This window comes from Uloborus diversus, chromosome 10, assembly GCF_026930045.1.
Source record: "Uloborus diversus isolate 005 chromosome 10, Udiv.v.3.1, whole genome shotgun sequence".
Classification (NCBI taxonomy): domain Eukaryota; kingdom Metazoa; phylum Arthropoda; class Arachnida; order Araneae; family Uloboridae; genus Uloborus; species Uloborus diversus.
The window spans coordinates 104349530-104372762 of NC_072740.1; positions in this window are offsets into that span (position 1 = coordinate 104349530).

The window sequence follows — 23233 nt, forward strand, 5'->3', positions numbered from 1 at the left end:
TCATGTATCGTTGTTAAAAAGTTTCCTGAATTGCTACAATTTGCATGAATGCAGACTTCTCACTGTTGTGAAAAATATTTTTAGCTACCAGTATCAAGATTAATTGAACGTATTTAATAAGTGTATCGATCTCACTTCGATTGTGACCTGTCCAGTTTGGTTCTGCTGTCAATGGGAGTGAATAAATTTCTAAGTTCTGTAGCGTTGCAAGAATTGCCGGTAAGCTAGATTCATGGTACTAGCTTGAGATCTTAGCTTTGGCTTGTTTGCAATAATATTTGGCAGTGCAAAAAGGAGGCGAGCTATGATTTCCAATCAGCCTAAGGTTTCTCTGAAAGTTCTAGAGACACAACTGGCTTGAACCTAGGAGATTTCTAAATTCTGTAGAAATATTCCAGAGTAATTTCAGGAAGGTTACTGAATTTTACCGGAAGACATTTCTGTTTTTTGCAAGATACGTTACTTGCAGAAATTGGGCACATCAGCTGCACATTATTTTCCAGGAAAGTTACTGACTTGTTTTTACAGTGAACGCAATTGCAGAATTATGCGAACATTTGCCTTTTAAACATTTCGGCAGTAATCTTTTCGCATTTTCATAAGAGAGCGTAAATTCTTGTCTCATTCATCCCTCTAACAACAATTTATTAACATAATTCTGTAGAACACCGCGCTCTAGTGTTAATAGTCTTTGAATACGAACGAATGTGTTTTTTTTCTTGTACATTGCACACACATTCAAGACTTTATTCGCGGTCCGATGGGTTTGAATCTTAGTGTTCTGCCGATTGAGCTATTTCGATTGTCAGTTCTGTGCTGTGTAAAAATATTAGTATGCACACGAAAACTACGTCAATGAAAACTGGTATCTAAACTCCAGACGCGTATTTTAATTGATGTTTGACTGTTTCATCTAATAAAAGGAGAAATATTTCATTCGTTTACATTTGAAATACACTGTTAAAAAATTCCGAAACATTACTGATTATATTCGTGAAACGTTGCGGGATTTCACGGCTTTTCACCTATTTCCCCGTAAAATAAAGTATCTTTGCAAAAAGTTTCCTGAATTTCTTCAAGTTGTACGAATGCAGATTACTTACTGGTGTAAAAAGTATATTTAGCTACCAGTTTGAAGAGGAACTGAATGCATTTATCAAGTGTATCGTCTTCAATTCGGCTACGGCCCAGCCGTGATAGCTAAGAACGCAATAAGAGCATATCATCCCGGATGACTGAGCTTCCAGTGAGAGGGAGTAGTTCTCTTGATAGTTGAATCTTTGCAATGCAAGAATTGCGGGGAAGGAGTATTGCGCATTGTACTTACAAATCCACCTTAGCTCTCTGGCGATGTGTGCGTTAATGCTTCTTGAGCTTACTTAGTAAGTCTGGAAGATTCTAATCAATTGCATCATAACTATCGAATATCCCTAGAAGGCTCTTGACTGGCGTTAACCGGGGATATCCCCATATTCTTTAGAAAGATTCAGGACTAATTTCAGGAAGGTTACTGATTTTTAGCAGAAAACGGGTTTTTGCAAGATATGTTACTGGCGGAAAATGGGCATATCAACTGCCCATTAATTTACAGAAACGTTTCTGAATCCTTTTTGCAGTGTAAGTTAAGTATGAAAACTGGGTTTTTAATAGAAAATATTTCCCGTATTTTTTTTAAAATTTATTCTGATACATTTGCTGCCTTGCTAGATTTGTTGAGTGCGTGTTAGTCAACTTCTCATCAGTTACTTTCCCGACATAACAACCATAGACTACTCTGTGAAAACGATTCAGAAACGTTCCTCGAAAACAATGGCCTGCTGATGTGCCCAATTTCTGCCAGTGACATATCTTTAAAAAAAAAACAGGAATGTAGTTCTCTAAAATTCAGTGACTATCCTGAAATTATAATGGAAGCCTCTTGAAAAATTCAGAAATCTTCCCGTTTAAAGTCAGTCGTGCCTCTGGAATTTTAGAAAAAACTTGTGTAGGTAGAGTAAGTCGGGGTATCATGCGCCGTCAGATAAGTTGCCCTAGTAACTCTATTTCACAATTTCAGAAATAGGGTGCGCCTGTGTCGAAATTTTTAAGAGTCTTTGTGTATAAAGAAGTTTTATGCATACAATACAGCCGTTTTTAGTGAATTTTTAAGGGTAATTACAAAGTGCTAGCAAAGAGAAAGATAAGAGCGACACTTTTTAACGCGTGATCTAAGTAATATTCTGTTAAATTATCTGTTTATACAGTAAGAGAACATCATAAAGAAGGCCCTTATCATTGATTGCAACAAAATTGGCTTGCTATTTAAACAAGAGGTGGTGGGGCGATTAACCTTGACAAAAAGGTAGTTTGCCCCACCTGATTACAGACTAATTGCCCCACTGATGAATCGACAGGGTAATGTGCCCCGCATTAAATATTTTTTTCTTGTGTTGATATAAATTGGAGAATTACCTTTATTTATTTTTTTGCTAGAAAACCATGAGATCGCAATCGTGTCTGCATTAGAAAGTTTTTCTTTTTAAAATAAAAAAATATATACTGAGGGACATTTAGTCGCAACATCGAAAAAAAAAATACAAAGTGTTTGAAAAACTGAAAACTAAGATGAACTTTTTCTGTATTGGAAAAAATTCTTTTCTGAGGTTTAAATATTTTTCTGTTCTATGAAACACAACATTCGACTTATTTAATTGCTAAAAATGTTGTTTCAAATCTTTGGTGTTCCCCAACCTGTGAGTCGCAACCCCTGCCAGGATCGGATACAAGGGGAGGGTCATGGGGACATAACACCCCTCTTAAACCGTCGAAAATATTATCCGTCCACGTTGTGTTGAAACACGTAATGAATAAAATATAAACGACTTCAATAATTCATTTTCTTTTTACGCAGTTCATGCTTTTATCGGGGAGCTAAAAATATCTTTCACAACAGTGAAAAGTCTGCATTAGGGCAACTTGTGGGTAACGTTTTGACAATGATACTTAATTTTTCCAGCAAGTAGATACAAACCTTTGATATCCCGAAAAGTTACACGGAAATACGAAGTAACGTTACGGATTTTTTTTCTTCCAATGTAAAGTAAATTTCATTTATAAGTATGTACTTGAAACAAGTCTGTATCCCTACACTGTAAAAAAAAATCCGAAACGTTACTGAGTATTTCCGTGTAACGTTTCGGGATTCCAATGGTTTTTATCCACTTCCTGGAAATATCAAGTATCATTGTCAAAAAGTTTTCTGAATTGCTACAAGTTGTCCGATTGCAGACTTCTCTCTGTTGTGAAAAATATTTTTAGCTCCCAGTTTAAAGATCAACTGAGAGTATTTATAAGGTGTATCGGTTTCACTTCGATTACGGCTCGTCCATGCTGATTAAATTCCCAAAGGGAGTGTGTGGACTCCGTCGCTTTGCAAGAATTTCAATCAAGTGAGATGCTTGATACGTACTTGCAATTCAGGCTTCGCTTCGGCCATGTCTGCAGTACTGGTTTGGAACTATCTTTATAAATCATGAAGATGCCAAGCTGTTATGTTATCTCCACCTAAGATAACTCTGAAGTTCCAGAGACACAAATGGCTTTAAACGGGAAGATTTCTAGATTTTTCACGAAGGTTACTGAATTTTAGCGAAAAACGTTCCTGGCTTTTGCTGGATATGTTACTGGCAGAAATCGGGCATATCAGCTGCCTATTATTTTCCAGTAACGTTTCTGAATCGTTTTTACAGTGTAGAGTTCTTAAAATGGAAATGGAGAATAGGTCTGCCTGTCTTCTAGAGGGAAGAATTGCTTCTCTAGGAAGCGTTATTGATTCATCGAGCTCAAAAAAATGACAGACATTTCAAACATCCCCCCAATTTAGTGCTTCCTTATTATATTTACATATGTTTCACTTCTATCGTCTGGCTTTAAGACACAAAAATAATTGTTTGTTAAAAAAAATCAGACCAAGATGCCTCCTTTTTATATTTTACTTTGCAATTTGTGCAGTTTTTCATTAATTTTAAAACGTTTCAAAAAATTAAAAAAATAATATAATGAAATAAAATACATTACGTATTTATTGTTCGAAAGAAATTAAGGCTGATAAAAAATCAGAAAGGAAAGCAGCTTCAGATAAACACTAAGGGATATAAATTTTGACTCATAATTTGTGTAAACAATATTGTTCCTTTTGACTTCTTTTAAGTGTTTTTGAACTGTTGAAGAATCCTTAACATTCTCAAACAGTTCAAAAATAATGAGATATTAATGAGAAATTTGAAACACAAATTAATTGCGCTCTGAAAAGTGCGCTTAAAAAAAAAAAAAAAAAAAACGATATTCAAAATAACTTCATACGTAGAATGTGCTCCATTTTTTTAAAAATTATTTTTACGGTCTTTTTTTTTAAGATTAAGGAAACATATTATTAGCGTCAGTGTCAGCTCTTTATATTCTGGTTGCACCATATTTTTCAATTCCAACAAATTTATAACGTTTAACTGAAATCAAGTCAATATGTATTGAGTTCAGCTTTCTGTAACTGAGGTTAAGGCATTTCAGCAGTTAGCTCCAAGGAAAATGAATAAGGCCAATGTAGGAAGGGTGAGGTGGGTCTACTCTTAGGAATTCAGAAACAAGAAACGACAATGTTTCCTACCAAAATTTAGAAATTCCTTAAAACTGAGAGCTGATTTTTTAAAATCATTACTTATAACGGTAAAATTGTCTGTATGTAACGTGTGTTTAATCTCTCAAGCTTTTTACATTTTTCTATTATGCAGAGAAAAGGCAAAATTGATCATAAGAAATTTTAGAAACGACGGTCTGCTGTGGCAGCATTCAGTGTGTGTGTCTACTTGACAGTTTGGTAGTGCACGTAGAGTATTGTTCAATTCTGGGATTAACTAGACATGAGGTAAGTTTTTTTCTGATATTTTTGTTAATATTAATTTAAAAAAATGGCATTACTTATCATTTAATAGCTCTTTATTTGGAGTTTACTTAGTTTCAAAGAATACGAACTGGTAACTCAAGCTCCAACATAAATAATAACAAACAGCGATTCTACTTTTTTCTTTTTTTTTTAATCTTGCTTTTTTCTTGACCAAGCTAAACTGAAAGTCTTGAGAAAAAGATAAGGACTTCTTCAGTTGTATAGTAACAGAAAAAGAAAACCGCTCTTTCGTATTAGAAGACTACCAACACTAGAGACACATGTAAGATGTCATTAATTTTATTTTAGCTATTGTGTGATACATAATTTCGTATCTTAATTGTTGTTAAGGCGGCGTATTCATTTTAAAATAAGCAATAACTTTAAAATTTTCTGTGAGAACTTCCCTTTTTATATTGCATGTTTGTGATCAGCATCATCATTTGACTTTCTGTACAAAACCTTTCTTATTTTGCTGCAGCAATTGCTTTTAAATTAGATTTGGAAAAATGTAAAAAATATTTTTGATACTTTTGCATATAATACCTATGCCACCTCGGGTACGACATACATTGTATTTTTATATCAAAGTATATAAATCAACGTAACAATAATAACGTCATTTATTACATCAGAAATAAAATTTTGAATTTTTAATGAATTATGAAATGAATGTATGAAAAAAAATGATCAGGGACCATACTATATTTTGATTGAAAAACAATCTTGGAAAGATTTTAAGAGGCTATCTAATATTTCAGCTCAAAATATTCTGTAGCTTTTAAGAAATGCTAAATAACTAACTTTTTTCCGCTCGAAGTATAATTTTGTAAAGCGAAACAGTTTATTTATAATTCTGTGTAAAAATTAAGAAGAAAATTGGTATTTAGAAGAATTTAATCACAGCTAATATTTTACTCTTGAACAAGAGTCATTTATATTCCACACGTGAGCGATGATCACATTATCACAACATTGTTTTAAACGAGGTTTTGTTATTGATGTTTTTAAACTACATGCCTTCTTTTGTGCGCTTACTTTTTTCCGTTTACTTTAATTCGTTTACTTTTTTCGGTTCTTCTTCATAATGTTCTTTCTTTGAAGTTTTTAAAGAGCGAAATGCCACATGAAACGATTCGAAGCACAGTGCGGAGTTCCACACGGGTCGACTAGTCAGTTTAATTATTATAAATATCACCTTTCACATAAAATTAATCACAGTAATATGAGTAGAATTAAAAAAAAAAATCAGCTAGATTTTTTTTTTTAATTTTAGTTAACATTTTCCGTGGTTCATGTTTCCCCCTCTGTTATTTCGATAATGAAATAAACAATTATATTTGATCTGATAGTATTTTTTGTAAGTGTAAGAGTTACTGCTTCTGTGCTTGTTAACGAATTTGAACGCTGCAGTGCACAAACAAGGTGAGCCTTAATTTTTTTCTGGCAATTTTAATGTGCATTATTAAATGTTTACTGTTACATTTGCATTAATAGTAGAAAACAGAGAGAAAAAGTTCTCTTCGTGCTATATAACATAAAAGTGCTAGAATCTTGGTCTTCTTTTATACTTGTTTAAGTGTTGTAGTTTTTCTTTATGATGATACTTTTTTTAAAATTATTTTTTGTCAACTCGCAAGAATCGGAAAAAAATACTAAAAAAACCCTTAATAACTAACTTTCGTACAAACCATTGATACTTCATTATATACAAATAAAAAAATAAGCAAGGGAAAAAAATGATTACTTGGCAGAATTTATTAAAATTTGCCAATTTGAATGTTACAGTCCGCAAACAAGATGAGTCTTTTTTTTCTGCTAGATTTAATTTGCATTATTTAATGTTTACTCTTACATTTGCGTTAATGATTTTAAAAAAAAATATCTTTTCTTGAAATTGCACATAAAATAAAACTACTTGAATCGAAGTGTTCTTTTATACTTGTTTAAGTGTTGTAATTTTTCTTTATGACTAGAAATATCTTTTTTAAATTCTAATTTGTGTACTTTGTTACAAGAGGAAAAACCGTTGAAACTTTATTGTACACAAATAAATGGAAAAGCATGAAAACATATATGTGTATGATTAGCTGGCAGAAATTGTTAAAATTCACAATCAACCAGTAAAATTGTTGGACATGATTTACACTTTTTTTCGGGAGAATTTCCCATACATATATCCAATAACTAGAAAGTTTTGCATATCTTAATGACAGCTCTACTGTTGCTTGCGTGTAAGTAAAAGTTTGTCTATAAAATATTCGGTGGGTAAACATTCAAAGAGCACCTCGTGACACTGTTTGAATAACAAGAAAAACTTAACTACTCTGCATTTAAGCAAACGGACTTCTTTCTAAAGCGTTTTTTTAATCTCTTCCTACGCGGAATGAAAGCGAGAGGAAAAGAAAGAAGTCGCCGCTATTGTTCGCACGTAGCATGCTATTTGGTCTCTAAATCTTTCTACCATTATCAAACAGAAAAAGGAAATACCTTTATTAAAAATAAATAACATGTTCATTTTAGCCGTTTCCACAGCCGAAATTCTTTAGGAAAGAGTTAAACTTTGTTTTGCTTTACCTCGTTAATACTTCTTTTATATGCATTGTTTACAGAGGAGATTTTTCAGAAGCTAAAATTTAAGCGGCATTTTTGGAGAGATGGCTTGAACCCTATGATTAGGTGGCTCACTCGTGGATCCAATCTTGATTTCGAGGAAACGTTTGCTGTTGGTATAATGAATGGTAATTTGCTGTCGCCGCTACGTTTTTGCTTAGCCCAGTAACTTAGTCCAGTTTGTCGCTTAAAGAGGGGGGGGGGGGGTAGCATGCGTCATATATGGTAGTTCTGAGTTTTTACAGAGTTGTTAATGATAATGTTAAAATAAATAATACAAGTTTTAAAAAGTAAAATTTTAGACTCCTACATTTTTATTTTCCCGATTTTAACCCTAAATGACAAATTTTTCAAAAACACTTTTTCTAAACGTTTTCGAAGTAGAATTAATTTTCTGAAATAAGAATTTAGAGCTATCTCTTCAGATTCAATAGTTTCCGAGATAAAACCTATAATTTTTTTTTTGTTTTGAGACTCGCAAGTATAGCAATTATCTGCATTCTGAATAGCTCTTTCTCGGACACTATTGGGTTGAAAGAAAAAGTATTAAATTCATGTTAATCCGTCTCTTTGTAGCAATGTTAATCTACTTTAAAAGCTTTCAGAATATTTATTTTTGAAAAATTAGCCGTTTAGGTTTAAAATTGGAACAACTACAGTAAAATCTACAATTACACAGTTTGTTCGATTTTTGATACATTTAACTGTAGAAAAAAATGCCAAAACGTTACTGATTATTCCCGTGTAACGTTTCGAGTTTTCACTAGTGTTTATCTACATCCTGAGAAAATCAAGTATTATTGTCAAAAAGTTTCCTGGAACTGCTACAAGTTGCACGAATGCAGATTTCGCACTGTTGTGATTTTTTTTTCATTCCCTCTTTAGAGATTGACTGAGCGTACTTATTAAGTGTATCGGTTCCATTTGGTTATGACTTATCCAAAGTTCCTGCAGGAAACGAATATGGCTTTGTGTTCTGTAACTTTAATAGAATTGCAGGCGAGTTACGTTGTCGATACAATGTAAAAACGATTCAGAAACGTTCCTGGAAAATAATGGGCAGCTGATGTGCCCAATATCTGCCAGTAACATATGTTGCAAATTCCAGGAACTTTTTCCGCTGAAATTCAGTAACCTTCCTGATATTATCCTGGAAGCCTCCTGAAAAATTCAGAAATCTTCCCGTTTAAAACCAGTCGTTTCCGTAGAAATAATACCTTGGCATCATTCTGATTTATAAAAGAAGTTAAAAGAGCATTATTGCAAACATGGCCAACGCTATGCCAGAATTGCAAGTAGCGAGAATTTTACTTGCCTGCAAATCTTGCTAAGCAATGCAGTCCACACTTTTTCGCTCCCTTTAGGAGTTTAATTAGCATAGACGGGCCGTACTTGAAGTAAAGCCGATACACTTTATAAATACGCTCAATTAATCTTTAAACTGGGAGCTAAACATATTTTTTACGACATTGAAAAGTCTGCATTCTTGCAACTTGTAGCAATTCAGGAAACTTTTGTCAATAATATTTAATTTTTCCAGGAAGTGGATAAAACCATTAAAATCCCGAAACGTGACACGGAAATACCCAGTAACGTTTCGGAATTTTTTTACAGTGTACTTACTTGCAATTCCGTCTTAGTTTGGCCATGTTTGTATGGCTACTTCTTAAACTGTCTTGATAAATCAGGATGGTGCAAAGCTGTTGTATTATGTCTACTTAAGTTAACTCTAAAGGTTCCAGCGACGCGACTGGGGGGTATTAAACAGAATATTTCTGAATCCTTTAGGAGGCTTCCAGGATAGCTTAAGGAATGTTACTGAATTTAGCAGAAAATGTTCCCGTTTCCCTAACCCTAACACTAACTGTTAGAATTTCGAATTTTTCCCAATATCTTGGTAGAATAGCAAGTGACTATGGACGTAAGTCTAAGAATTTTTCCTCATTTTTATCAGACATAAATTGCGAATATTTTTTGGATATATTCCCTTTCGGTGTAAAACAGTGGATATGATCCGTTTTGCAAAAAAACAAGCATTTTCTAATTTACTTTCATAACGGATTATATCCAGTTTTATATTTTTTAGCAAAACGAAAAACGGGATATCATCCCTTTTGCAAAACAACATGCATTTTCTTCAGAAACAAACTTTAAAATTGAAACAAAATATTCAACATTTTTTAATATAATTTTTTTTACAATACTTTATTCCTTCATACTTACTTTATTCTTTTCATTTAACATTTAAAAAAAAGGGACCTTCAATCCAATTAAGTATGATCACTAAAACCACACAATCCGATTCAAATAACAACGTTGTAGTTATTAATTTTAATATGTCAAACTTGTTATCACAACTAATCACAATTTAATCATCAATCCATCACAATTTAATAGTTATATTAATTATTTAATGTTAATTTAGCAATCACAATTTGAGGTCGTGCTTGCGAAACTAAAAACAGACTTGCACAAGGCGCGAGGTTCTGCGATCTCTTAATAGGGACGGGTATCATGCTTGATTGGAATTTCTCAACCAGTGCTTCGCTCCACTATTTTAATTGTGAACTACTTTTGAGTTGAAGAGACAAATTCAAATTTGGATATGTCCCCTTTTGATATGAGAGTGAATGAGTGGGTACGAGGAAATAAGAGATAAGCTCTACTTTGCTGTAAATACCTGGCGAGAAATAAGGGGAAGGATATACGCCGTTTAGGTGGTAAAACCGATGGTTACGCATTTTGTAACAGTAGATATAAACCACTTTTAGAAGAAAGAAATTCATGGGTCGATAGGGCTTACATTAGAGATTCTATAATCGAAAAAAAAAAGGTTTTTTTTTCTTCCAAAAGTGAATATAATCCTTTTTGAAAGTAAACACCTCAAATAATCAGGAAAAAACGAGGGAATTGTTGCACGTGTCGTTTATACACCATTCGCATGTGCTATTTTTTTTTCTCAAAACTACAGATGGAATCGAAACGACAGTTTAAAGTACAAAAGCTTGTACAGTAAAACCCGTGAATTTGACCACCCTTGTAAGTTGAGCGCTTTTTTCAGGCACGAAATTAGCCCTTGTCATATAAATCAACCTCTGTAAATTGACCGTTTAAGTTGACCACTAAAGTAGTGTACCGCAAGTGGTCAACTTTCACAGGTTTCACTGTATCTGTAGTCCGGGAACAAACTTGGCGTTTTTTACCGTTAACGCCGTACCGGATGGGATGGTGGCGGGTGGGATGATATTGCGAAGTACACATTCAGCAGAAAAATTGACGATCTGATTTTTTAACGCCGACTGTAGAAATTCCGTCGTCCACTGCCCCTACTTTCGTCGGATTTTTTACCTTGCTGCAAAGTCGTCACTGATCAACTGACGGAGGTGGCGCAGTTGTGACGGATGTTTTGTGAATGCTACAATTTGTTATAGCGGCAGTGATAAAAATCCGTTCGGAAAGAAAACCGCCCACTGTGTTTCCGGCCGTATTTGAAGAATATTGAATTATGACTTCTTTAATGTGTTTTCAAAAATCATTCCTCAGGCTTTCCCTTCGGAAGATTAAATAGTTTTTATGGTCTAATTTATTTACTTGGTGGCATTTTTTCATTTTATTTTATGCTATGGAACAGCTTTTTTTTTTCAAGATTTCCGAAAATTTGCCACACTCATGTTATTGCAACTCCGCCAGAATACGTTGCGTTATCTTTAAAATAGTTTTTTAAAAACCTTTTCAAATGTTACAAAATACCATCAGTAGATTTTACTGAATAAATAACAGTAACTTCGTCGTTTTGGAGAGATTTGCGATAAGTTAAATAGTTGGCGCGATATTATGCGTTTTAATAAAACTTTTAATAGGTTTTTCGTGGTTTAGTTTTTTGTTTAGCGTAACTTTCACGGCTGTGGCCGTGAATGTAATTTTGATGTAATTTTTGCAACGGCTGTTTCACCAACAACTGTGAAATCTTGTCACGACCACGTTACTGTAACTCTACCAAGAATAACAAATGGGCACATTTCTTTTTTTTAATGATTGTTTCATGTAATGCGTTAAATCTTTTAAAATATGTCGATTCATATGTGCTCGTTCCTTTTTGTATGCCATTTTAGCATGAATAAAAAAAAGAAAAATAAGAAGAAAAAAAAGCGATCAAAATGTACGCAAACTCTTTCTTTAAACGCTACGATGTTTATTTACTAGGTTATGAATTCCGAATAAGAAGCGATGAAGGTTGGTAAAATTGCAGCAAAGGATCAAAAGCGATAAAGTGGAAGTGACTTTTCAGATTGGCGATCATTTGGCAACAACTTGATAATAATTCTTATTTGTCGTTATGAAATTAGATTCTAAAGTGAGTGCTAGCTTAACGATAGTTTCTAGATTTGGAGAAATCTTTATATCACATCATTGTCACCAAAACAAAACTGTTAGAAAATTTCCAAAATGACAAGAGTAAGATAGAAATTATAAAATGGCAAAGAAAAAAATACTTTAAATAAAAGCTTCTTTACAACTCCATTAGCAAACTTGGCACTATTTCCGATTTTTTTTCCAATTTGCCCAATCTTGATGTTTGTTGAAAAAGAAGACGCTGAAGTCAAAAAAAGTTGTTTAATAGCATAAATTAAGGCTGATAATGTAAGTCATTGGGTTAGAGGATCAAATAGAGTTTCTTAGAAGAAATAGCTACTTTGACTCAAAAAGGATTCTTTTGCGAGAAGGAAATGATGCGACTCCTTTTTTTAACAATCAAACGAATTTCATATCGTAGTGCTCTGGTGAGAAAAAGAAGTCTAATTATACTTGGCATCATATATTGCGAAAAAACTAAGTTGAAGACTCAACCTTGCGAACCAGCTTTAGTTACATGGTTCGAAGTTTCAATGAACGTATTTTGTAATACAGCTAGGTGTAAACTTTACAATGTAAAGTCATCCGACTAAAGCAAGAAAAAAAATACGTTTTGTCAAACGAATTTTTATGTATAAATTAACACCTTTCCCAGTGAAAAAAATGGTTGCTCCTTTAAACCTTGAAACACGTGTTTATTTTTTTTATTGAGAATTTAACCTTCTAACGAACGTTATTTTTTTGTACCATTAATTTGTAGTATAAAGGCAATTATTTATTTTGTTTGCTACAATAGAATTCGGAATTGTATTGCCAACACGTTGGAAGAGCTTTATAATTTGCCAAAAGCTCCCCCCCCCCCACAGTTTTCTTTTCAGGATCAGTTTTCTTTTTTTTTAAGCCTTCTATTAGTAAACTTGATATTTAAAAAAAAAAAAAAAAGAAAAAGAAAACTTTATTGGAAAATAAAAGAGCTAAATATTTACTGGGATATTTCTGGTAATGGTGATTCTTGACGCAATTTAGAAATGACTTCAAAGTTCTCTCCAGATTATTTTGTAATTTGAAAAAAAAAATAATAATAAAGTAAAGCTGTTGGCTCTTAGTTGTGAAATACTTATTTTAATTTGATGGCGTAATTTTTCATCCCTATTTTTTTATCCCAGTTGTGAATTTATATATTTTGTATAACTGTTTATCTTGCTTTAACAATACTAGCCGTTTTTTTTTGTCTTACTTTTTTAAAAAATAATTTTACAGCACTAAAAACATTTCCTACAATAGAGGTGATTTCGGAGACAATGGGCTTTTTGCTAATTTACACTTAAGTTTTATCATGGGCAAACCCTTGGAGAAAGTTTTTTTTTTTCTAAAAAGATTTTCTTCAGCAAAAAAAGCTAAGTTCAAAAAAAAAAAAAAAAAAAAAAAAAAAAATTCCCAGTAACGAATTTTAGAGTAAATAGAGCTGTAGAGAGCGTCTTCAGTGACACCATATTTTGATTTAAAATAATTTATTTAACTAATGAATTTGTGTATGAAATTTGAACCCGAAGCAGTTTGATAATGAAGTTTTTGTTAATACGTTTTGATCCACCAAAAACGAGCAAAAAATGTTTTTTTTTTTTTTTTTTTTTTTTTTTTTTGACGAATGCATCCGAAATTTTTTACCTTTAAACACGTTTGGTTTCCTCTTAATATGGCAACACTTAATTTTTGTTTTTCCAATAAACTTTTTTTTTTGTGGTATACATGTTTCTTTCCCTTTTCTTGCAGCCAGTTGCATTGGGCACTTGATGTACTTATTGGACTTGCAGCTGCGGTTGCACTGTACACGCCGTTCGTCACGATTTTTCTATGTATTTGGTGAGCATTGTTTACCTTTTTATTTTTATAACTATTATTTTATTTTTATTTTTTGATTATTACTTTACTTTTTCGAACTCTGCAAAATTAAAAAGCCATTAGTTAATAACATAATTCTAAAACAAAGTATCATACATCCAAGAAATATAACTAATAATACATTTTGTATGTGAGCGTATACGTGTGTGTAAGCAAAAGGGCATTTCCACGGAAAACATTCATTTTGTCCTGCACGTGATGCCTCATACACTGTAAAAAATTCCGAAACGTTACTGGGTATTTCCGCGTCACGTTTCGGGATTTTAATGGTTTTTATCCACTTCCTGGAAAAATTAAGTATTCTTGACAAAAAGTTTCCTGAATTGCTACAAGCCGCAAGAATGAGGACCTTTCACTGTTGTGAAAAATATTTTTAGCTCCCAGTTTAATGATTAACTGAGCGTATTTATAAAGTGTATCGGCTTTACTTCAAGTACGGCTTGTACATGCTAATAAGGCTCCCAAAGGGAGCGAAAAAGTGTGTGTGGACTTCATTGCTTTGCAAGATTTGCAGGAAAGTAAAATTCTCGTTACTTACTTGCATTTCTGACATAGCTTTGGCCATGTTTGCAATAATGCTCTTTTAACTTCCTTGATAAATCAGAACGATGCCAAGATACTATTTCCATTGACACAACTGGTTTTAAACGGGAAGATTTCTGAATTTTTCAGGAGGCTTCCAGGATAATATCAGGAAGGTTACTGAATTTCAGCGGAAAAAGTTCCTGGAATTTGCAACATATGTTACTGGCAGATATTGGGCACATCAGCTGCCCATTATTTTCCAGGAACGTTTCTGAATCGTTTTTACAGTGTATATGTCATTAGAAATGATACTTTAAAATATTAATTTTTTTTTCTGCTTAACAAATTACAAACTTATGTGTGACATCTTAAACAAAAAATGTTGTCACTACCCTTTAAAATTGTTAATGAAATATATGTACCATCACGTGCGGGACAAGCTGTGGACTTTTTAGTGAAATGTTCCAACACTGTAAAAACGATTCAGAAACGTTCCTGGAAAATAATGGGCAGCTGATGTGCCCAATATCTGCCAGTAACATATCTTGCAAATTCCAGAAACTTTTTTCGCTAAACTTCAGTAACCTTCCTGATATTATCCTGGAAGCCTCCTGAAAAATTCAGAAATCTTCCCGTTTAAAACCAGTTGTATCAATGGAAATAATATCTTGGCATCGTTCTGATTTATCAAGGAAGTTAAAAGAGCATTATTGCAAACATGGCCAAAGCTATGTCAGAAATGCAAGTAAGTAACGAGAATTTTACTTTCCTGCAAATCTTGCAAAGCAATGAAGTCCACACACACTTTTTCGCTCCCTTTGGGAGCCTTATTAGCATGTACAAGCCGTACTTGAAGTAAAGCCGATATACTTTATAAATACGCTCAGTTAATCATTAAACTGGGAGCTAAAAATATTTTTCACAACAGTGAAAGGTCCTCATTCTTGCGGCTTGTAGCAATTCAGGAAACTTTTTGTCAAGAATACTTAATTTTTTCCAGGAAGTGGATAAAAACCATTAAAATTCCGAAACGTGACGCGGAAATACCCAGTAACGTTTCGGAATTTTTTTACAGTGAAAAGCATTTTTTTTTACCAATATTAAAGTTAGTAAAAATGAAAATAAATTTTCTCCCTTCTCACGTGGACTTTCTTTTACTACTAAATATTTTTTGAACATATAAATAGACGATTCCAAAATTTAGAGTTGGGAAAACTTTTCATATACGTTTTTAATACTTAATTCATTTGAAAGACAAATAAGAGGTACTAATAAATGCAAATTATCATCGTTTGTGATCATTTATTGTAATACTAGCGCTACCCGTCACGGCTGTAACCATGGTAGAAAGAATAATATAAGTTACCAGCAAGCCTGTTGTCACTTCAATCGCTACCAAAGTCAAAAAAAGTTTGCATTTTGTACGAATTAAAAAAAAAAGGGGGAGTTAAAAAAATCCCACCGAGAAGTTCGTTTAAAACAGAACACACACAGTTTTAATTACGACTGACAGTAACTGACTATGTTCGTTTAAAACAGAACATAGTCTTACAAAACAGCACAATCATAAAGTAGTGGCGGTAGCGCGAAAAAAAAATCGAAATAATAAATACGACAAAAAAATAATAAAATAGAGTATTTTTCCAATGAATAATCAAAATCTTCCCATTAAGATTCAAACTTTTTATTATTATTATTTATTTATTTATTTTGTTTTATTATTGTTATTATTATTATTATTTTGCATAAAAATCAATACTACAGCGAGAATTCTCGCGTCATTTTTAATTTGCGTCAAAAATGAGTTACCAAAATGCTCCTATTACATCTTCTAAGTTTTTTATATTCAATGTAAATAAACAGCGGCTGTAAAAGAAAAATAATTAAAAAAAACTACAAACTGCGTCTTTGAATAGGATTTTTTGCAAGAACTTCGAACGTCTTCACGAATCAATTCAGAACTATATAATTGAAAAAGAAATACATCCATACATTTCACTTGAAAGTAATAGCGGAAAAAATGACGTTATATGGTCAAATTTGAGAAGGAAAAAAAATGCGGATACGTGTTTTTTGGTTGCAAAGAACCATTTCTTCATTGAAACAAAAACTTATGGATTTAAAGTTATTCCATAAACGTAATTTATTTCTTGGTTTCTCAGATGATTGAACATCCATTGCGCACACATTGCTGCGATGAAAAATATGTTCATTGAGTCCTCAAAAAGGCTAGACAGCATTTAGTTTGACAATATATTTACATTACATCATAACAACCACATGTATAATTAGATTTTCGTACTTCTAAAAGTGTAAACTTCCGAACTTGTTTTTTATTTCAGAAAGAGGCTTCAACATCTTCCGTATCCTTTTAGCGTCCAATATGATTATTTAGTTTCGTAAAAATTAATTTAATGTAAACAGACGCGATAACCTACTCATTTATTCGCAATTCGAGCAGTTAAATAACTTTTTTTACTCTTACTATTCATTTTTCAGCAGTCGCCAATATTACGCCAATCAGAAAAAAATCGAGGATAAAAACGCAAAATTTGCTACTGGAGTTGCAAGAAATTTTCGATGTAAGCAATTTTTTTCCGGCCAAGTTAAAAGTCAAATTTACTTAAAATATTTGAAATCTTGTAACTAGCTACAATTTCCAAAAAACAATGTTCCAAATAGACTGTTCAGCTACCCTTGACTGAATATTTTTTTAATACTTCGCAAGTAAATATTTAACTGAGTGATTTGAATATTTAATACTTTCATAAATACTTCTAATCAGTAATTAAACATTAAAATGATCTATTTATAATTACTCTCTTTAATAATAGCACTGAGTAGTTATATTCATTCTGAATACTTATCACGTCAGCAAAGTTGCTTACATGTTATTTTTGCACCTCAAACAACAGTTTAAATATCCTTAAAAAAAAAAAAAAAAAAAAAAAAAGCAATGTTCAACAATCATATATAAGCAGTGAAAAGCAAAGGAATGTAAACGGCAAAATTTAAAATTTGGATACAACCATTACAAATGGCACGTAAACCTATCATCTGTCTTTAGCTCTGGTAGGTGCTGTTATACACCATCATTTAGAAGAACTTTTCAATGAAAGCCTACCTATGACCTTATCTTTAAGCTCGTTTTACTCAAAACTTGAAAATGTCCACTTACATCCCTTAGCGTATCTCTGTCTCATTTTTAGTTTTAATTCGATTCCAAGCTTAAATGACTTCATCTTCAATGTGATCATAGAATTTTTTTTGCAATGATATCATCAAGAAAAAAGCTTACATAATTCAGCTTTAAGCCTAGAATCAACAAATTTGCTTACTCCCAAAATTCCCAATGTTCAAGGTTTATTCATGTATTTAAAAAAAAACTTTGGGGGGCTTTGCATCTCTACTTAAGCTCGATGCCTCCATCTCTGCAACCTCAACAGAAAAAAAAAAAGCCTCTGTGAAATGAACGTCAAAGTTTTTGCCGTTCTTATGATTCCCAATTCACGTCAGATATACGTTTGGAACACTTTAATTCAAAAATAACTCTCCTATCACCGGAAAGTGTACTAAAATGTGTTACAGAGCTGCTCCATTTAAAAAAAGGGGGAGGGGCATCGGAAACACCTTTGGACACTGTGGGGGAATCCCGATCATGTAGAACAGTTGTAATTTTAGCCGTTTTCTTTAACTACCAGTCAGTAACTATAGAATCATACAATACGATACTACTAGAAATTTTGTTACAAATTACCGTTGGCTGTTGGTTCCGCAAGTGCCTCCATGAAGAATGACTTTCACGATCCAAAAACAGTCTTTTGACGGATGATCAATAGTTATAAAGATTGTTGTTAAAATAACAGCCAAACTTTCTAACAAAAATGAAACGGACAGAAAAAAAAAGGTGAGTGCTCCTCAAAACAGAAAGTTATAAAGAAGGGGACATGTGTCAGTGTTAAATGCCCCCAGAAGTGTTCAAAAATGTAATGAACCAAATAAGTGTTCTTAAAAAAAGGAGATAAGTGTCCGTGTTCAAAATGTGTTTTAAGATTTTCAGTGCCTATATAATCTATTTATATAGTGTTTTTTGATATTAATAAATATCTCTAAAGTATTTGTTTCATTTTGATAGGTATCGTAAAAATATACGAAGGATTTGCAACCGTATGGGCTGTCACTGTTTGGACAAAAAAGGCAATCGATCGTTTGATATTCCAAAAATTTCCGTCACTGCACCCAAGGAAAGTGGCAATTTTAATTCTCTCAGAAACTTCACACTTCCTGGAAGAAATGAGCTGAGTACTGGTTATGCGTTCGAAGAATTGAGCAATACCGGCAAAGAAAGTCAAAGTACCGGTAATTATGGAGGTGCAGCAGTTGCTGATGACAATGCCAGCACTTCTTACACTAATTATTATTCTGCTACCACTGAAATGGGAAGTTCCAGCAATGATGAAAATGCCTATATTAGTGAAAATAATTCTTCCGCAACTAATATTGGCTGTAATGTCGATGGAGGTTTCCCTTTGGTTGATGAAAATGCACGCAGTACTGTTGATGATGTTATCGCTACTGTTGTTGAAGTTATGAGCTGTGACATTTATGAAAATATTTCTTCTGATGATGGGGAGGCAAATTGTAATGTTGATGAACAAATTCCAGTTATAGATGAAACCTCAGACTGTACTGGTAATGAAACTGCTATTTGCACTGGTAGAAAAATTACTACTGTAGCTGATGTACATTATTCTGAAGTCAATGAAAATGACGCACCTAACCTTCGCAAGGGAAGTACTTCCGTAAATAAAAACAGGAATGGAGAAAATATTTATAATCGTAACGAAACCAGCACGTTTAACGACTGTGAAAGTGCCCCGTCTCCAACTGAGGAAAATGCCAATATTGGTAGAGATTCGGCTATTGAGTTTTCCAAACGCAATGAGAATGCAAATACGAACAGTATTGAAGTTGAAGGTGCTGGTTGGGATGATATTAATGAAAACGATCAGTGGGAAGTTCCTGAACATAACATAGATAGCTCTTCAATCGATAATGAAAGCGATAATGAAGGAATATTTATTACAAACAATATTTCGTTCAGTCTTCTATGTATTGAGATAATAAACTTGTAGTGTGTTGTTCTTACTTAACCATTACACATGTTGCTAGTAGCTATCAAATATGCATCCAAATCTAAAGGAGAAAAATTATTGCTTTGTAATTTATCATTTTATCATTTATTGAAACTAACATTTTTGGTGCTTAAGTTTTTAGCAATCCTTTGGAAACTCATGTTGCTATATACAACTGTGTGGTTGAATAGTTAAATAAAATTTAACTTAAAAAATTGAATGGTTTATGACTGTTAATAAAGCGAAATACATATGAAGCAGTGAGAAGCAAAGTGATGTAAGTGGACCGAGTAAATCGCGTTTAAAGTTCAGATCCTAAGCTGGCTTTCATTTAAAAAATATACAAATCATTCTGTACAGCAGCCTCTACTAGGGCTACTAGTACTATTTTTTGCCCAAAAACAGATGAGTGTTTCTCCTACTATTCGTAAAAGTTATCTGTAAATTTTTAATTATGTCACTTACATCCCTCCGCTTCTCACTGCCTCATATTAGCTTTGTGTTATGTTCTGTTATTCAAAAATCTCCGAAAACTACCATTAACAGATTACTGCAAAGTAAGACTACGTAGTTACAAACGCTTAAAGCGGTTTTTAGAGAACGTAGCATCAAGTACATAATAGAAAAATCCCGCTCATCTCATAGTTGATCCTGTGATGCAACAAAACCAAAGGTTAAAAGTTGATTTCCAAAGATTGTATAAAGATGAATTTTAAGATTAAAACAAAATGTGTTGTTATAACAAAAAATATAACGTAGGATGTGCAAAGTGCAAGTAATAACTTTTAGTTTTTTTTTTTTTTAATTGTACCCCGGATAAAATAGTAAACGTCTTCACTCTTCTGAAAAAAACTCATGAGCATCAAAAAGCGACGGACTATAGAAGCGGTACACCCTCAGAAGTATGAATATTCATTACTGTTAGAATTTGAACATATTTAGTTTTATTTTCTACATTAATCACATCTTTAAATTTAAGTCAAATAAATATAAATACATAAGTCGGGATTTTTTTCAGATAAGATCTACAATGTGGCTCATATACAAGGAGCAACACTCCAAAGATTTTAAATTTTTTAAATAAAAGATGAGTTCTTTTAAGCGTGAACATATTTTCGTAATGAGGCATACATGAGACAGATCGATACTCTGATTTTATACCGAAATATGAGATTAAAAGGGGGGGGGGGGATAATTTGAAAGACCGTTTAAGTTGATTTGTTTTTGTTATTATTATTATTATTATTATTATTATTATTATTATTAGTATTAATATTAATGTTATTATTATTATTATTTTTTTTTTTTTGAAGAATAACCCCTAAGCTCTCTCTATGATTCAAGTTTTCGTTTTTTTAAAACTTTTTACCTCTGTACCATTTTAGAAAAAATTAACGGTCAATATCATGCTTCCTACCCGTCCGATATAGTTTAACTGCTGTGGAATTATCGAAAAACCGAGAAATTAGAGGAGCTATTTCCAGAAAACGAAGTGCGATAGGGGATTACTGCTTCCTATTTGCATTTAGGAGGTCATTTTACAAAATAATTAGCAAGCATAATACCAGAAATGATTTCACGCAGGGCAGCGTAATAGCTCAAATAATGATTTTTTTAATTATTGATTGCATTAATTAAAATTGACTTCTACTTAAAATTCTGCTTTTATGCAATTCAAAGTTTTAGCGTCATTTTGAGAGAACATTTCTAAAAGCGTTGTTGAATGCAGGCACAATGTATTTTAGTGCACAAAAATTTTCAATTACAGCTCAGGTTCATTTCAATTGGAGCTAATTTCAAGTACAAGTTTATTTAAATTCGTTTCTTTCACGTTGCACTTGTAAACATAAAAGTCAGTTTCCTATACGAAAGCATTATCAAAATACAGTAGAATCATGGACTGGTAAAAAGTGATGGCAGATTACGTTTAATTCCGTCACTTATACTTTTAGTGTGGAATTAGATATAAGTGATCAATGATTCATCTATTCCTAAATGCTTATACAGGGTGTATCAGTACAGCGTTTACAGACTTTCAAGGGAGATATAAGTACACCTAGACGATGGAAAATCACACAGCAATGCATGGTTGGAAACGCTTTCCTGACGTGATAATGGCGGCACAAAGCACAAGAAAGACAGGACAAATAAGAGGAGAAGACATGTTTACTATTTTTAATGCAGAAAAATGCTGGTAAGTTTTTGTCTGGTACACACGTTCAATATCGTTGCGTAAACCGAAGCATCAGATGACGGTGCATGCGCACACGCGGATTTTTTTACGCGCTCGCTTTGACGTTCGATCTTCAATGCGCCGGAGACGTGAGGTATGCATCACGGCCCGGGGGCGTAATATCGAAAAACTACTGTGATGGCGATCGTTGGCGCCTTCATGTTCTTTTTTCTTAGTTTTTTGCTATACTAAGTATAATAAACATGTTTTCGTCTCTTATTCGTGTCTTGTCTTTTTTGGTGATTTTTTCGTCACTACCGCACCAGGAATGCGTTTCCGATCATGCATTGCTTTGTGGCTTCCCATTATCTAGGTATACTCTCTCTGAACTGAAAGTCTAACGCTGTACTGATACACCCTGTATAGTAATTTTTTCCTCGCATAGGTTGGAAGAACCGTTTGTCCACGCCGAGACACCTGTCTAGCTTTTTTCTTCCCGCTTAAGTATGAGTTAAAAATCTTGAATCATACAAGTTTTACAGGGAAAATCTAAGTTAAAAGTGTAACTCTTGGATGGAGAAGAAAGTAGCTCCAGAACTAACTAAATAGCATCATCTTAAATGATTTGACAGGTAGATGGTTTTTTAACGGTTATCCTTCTCAGTACTAAATTTATCAATGTGCGATGAATTCGAGATAAAAACGAACTATTATTTTAAGAACGCGTTTTCCTATAAATTTACTTACGTTTCTGGAAAACATTGGGCAGCTGATATGCCCAATTTCTTTCAATAACGTATCTTACAAAAACCATTAACGTTCTCCGCAAAAATTCTGTAAACTTCCTGACATATTCGGAAATCTTCCCGTTTAAAGCCGTTAAAATATTTTCCACAACAGTGAGACGTCTGCATTCGTTTGATTTGTAGTAATTCAGGAAACTTTTCGAAATTGATGCTTGATTTTTACAGGAAGTGGATAAAAACCATTGAAATCCTGAAACGTTACACGGAAATACTCAGTAACGTTTCGAATTTTTTTTAGTGAGTGAGATATCTCTTGAATTTAAAAAAAAAGAAAGAAGGGCAAAATGTTGCAATGTTAAGAGCTTTAACCTTATTATATATATAGAAGACTACTATAGTTTTGCGTGATCTCTATAATATTTAAAGGAAAGTAAAAATTTCACGTTAAATTTTGACAAAGTAAAGGAATACAGGCTATTTAGGACCCCCTAAGAACAAGACTCCAGTTTTGCTAAAAGTGCAGCAAAGCAAAAAACTTTCTCAGGCAACAATAGTTGCAAGTGTCCAAAATAAAAAAATATAAAAAAAGGTGATATCGTTTCAATTTTGAGCTGTACATTGTAAAAAAAATCCGAAACGTTGCTGGTTGTTTTCGTGGAACGTTTCGGGATTGCACAGGTTTTCACCTACTTCCACGTATAATGAAATGTTTCAAGTTGCAAGAATGCAGAATTTTCGCTATTGCGAAAAAAATTGTTAGCTACCAGTTTAAAGATTGAAGAAGCGTGCTTATTAAATGTATCGGCTTTTGCCTAGCATTAGGCGCGACCGAATTGACTAAGCTTCCAGTTAGATCGAATAATTCACA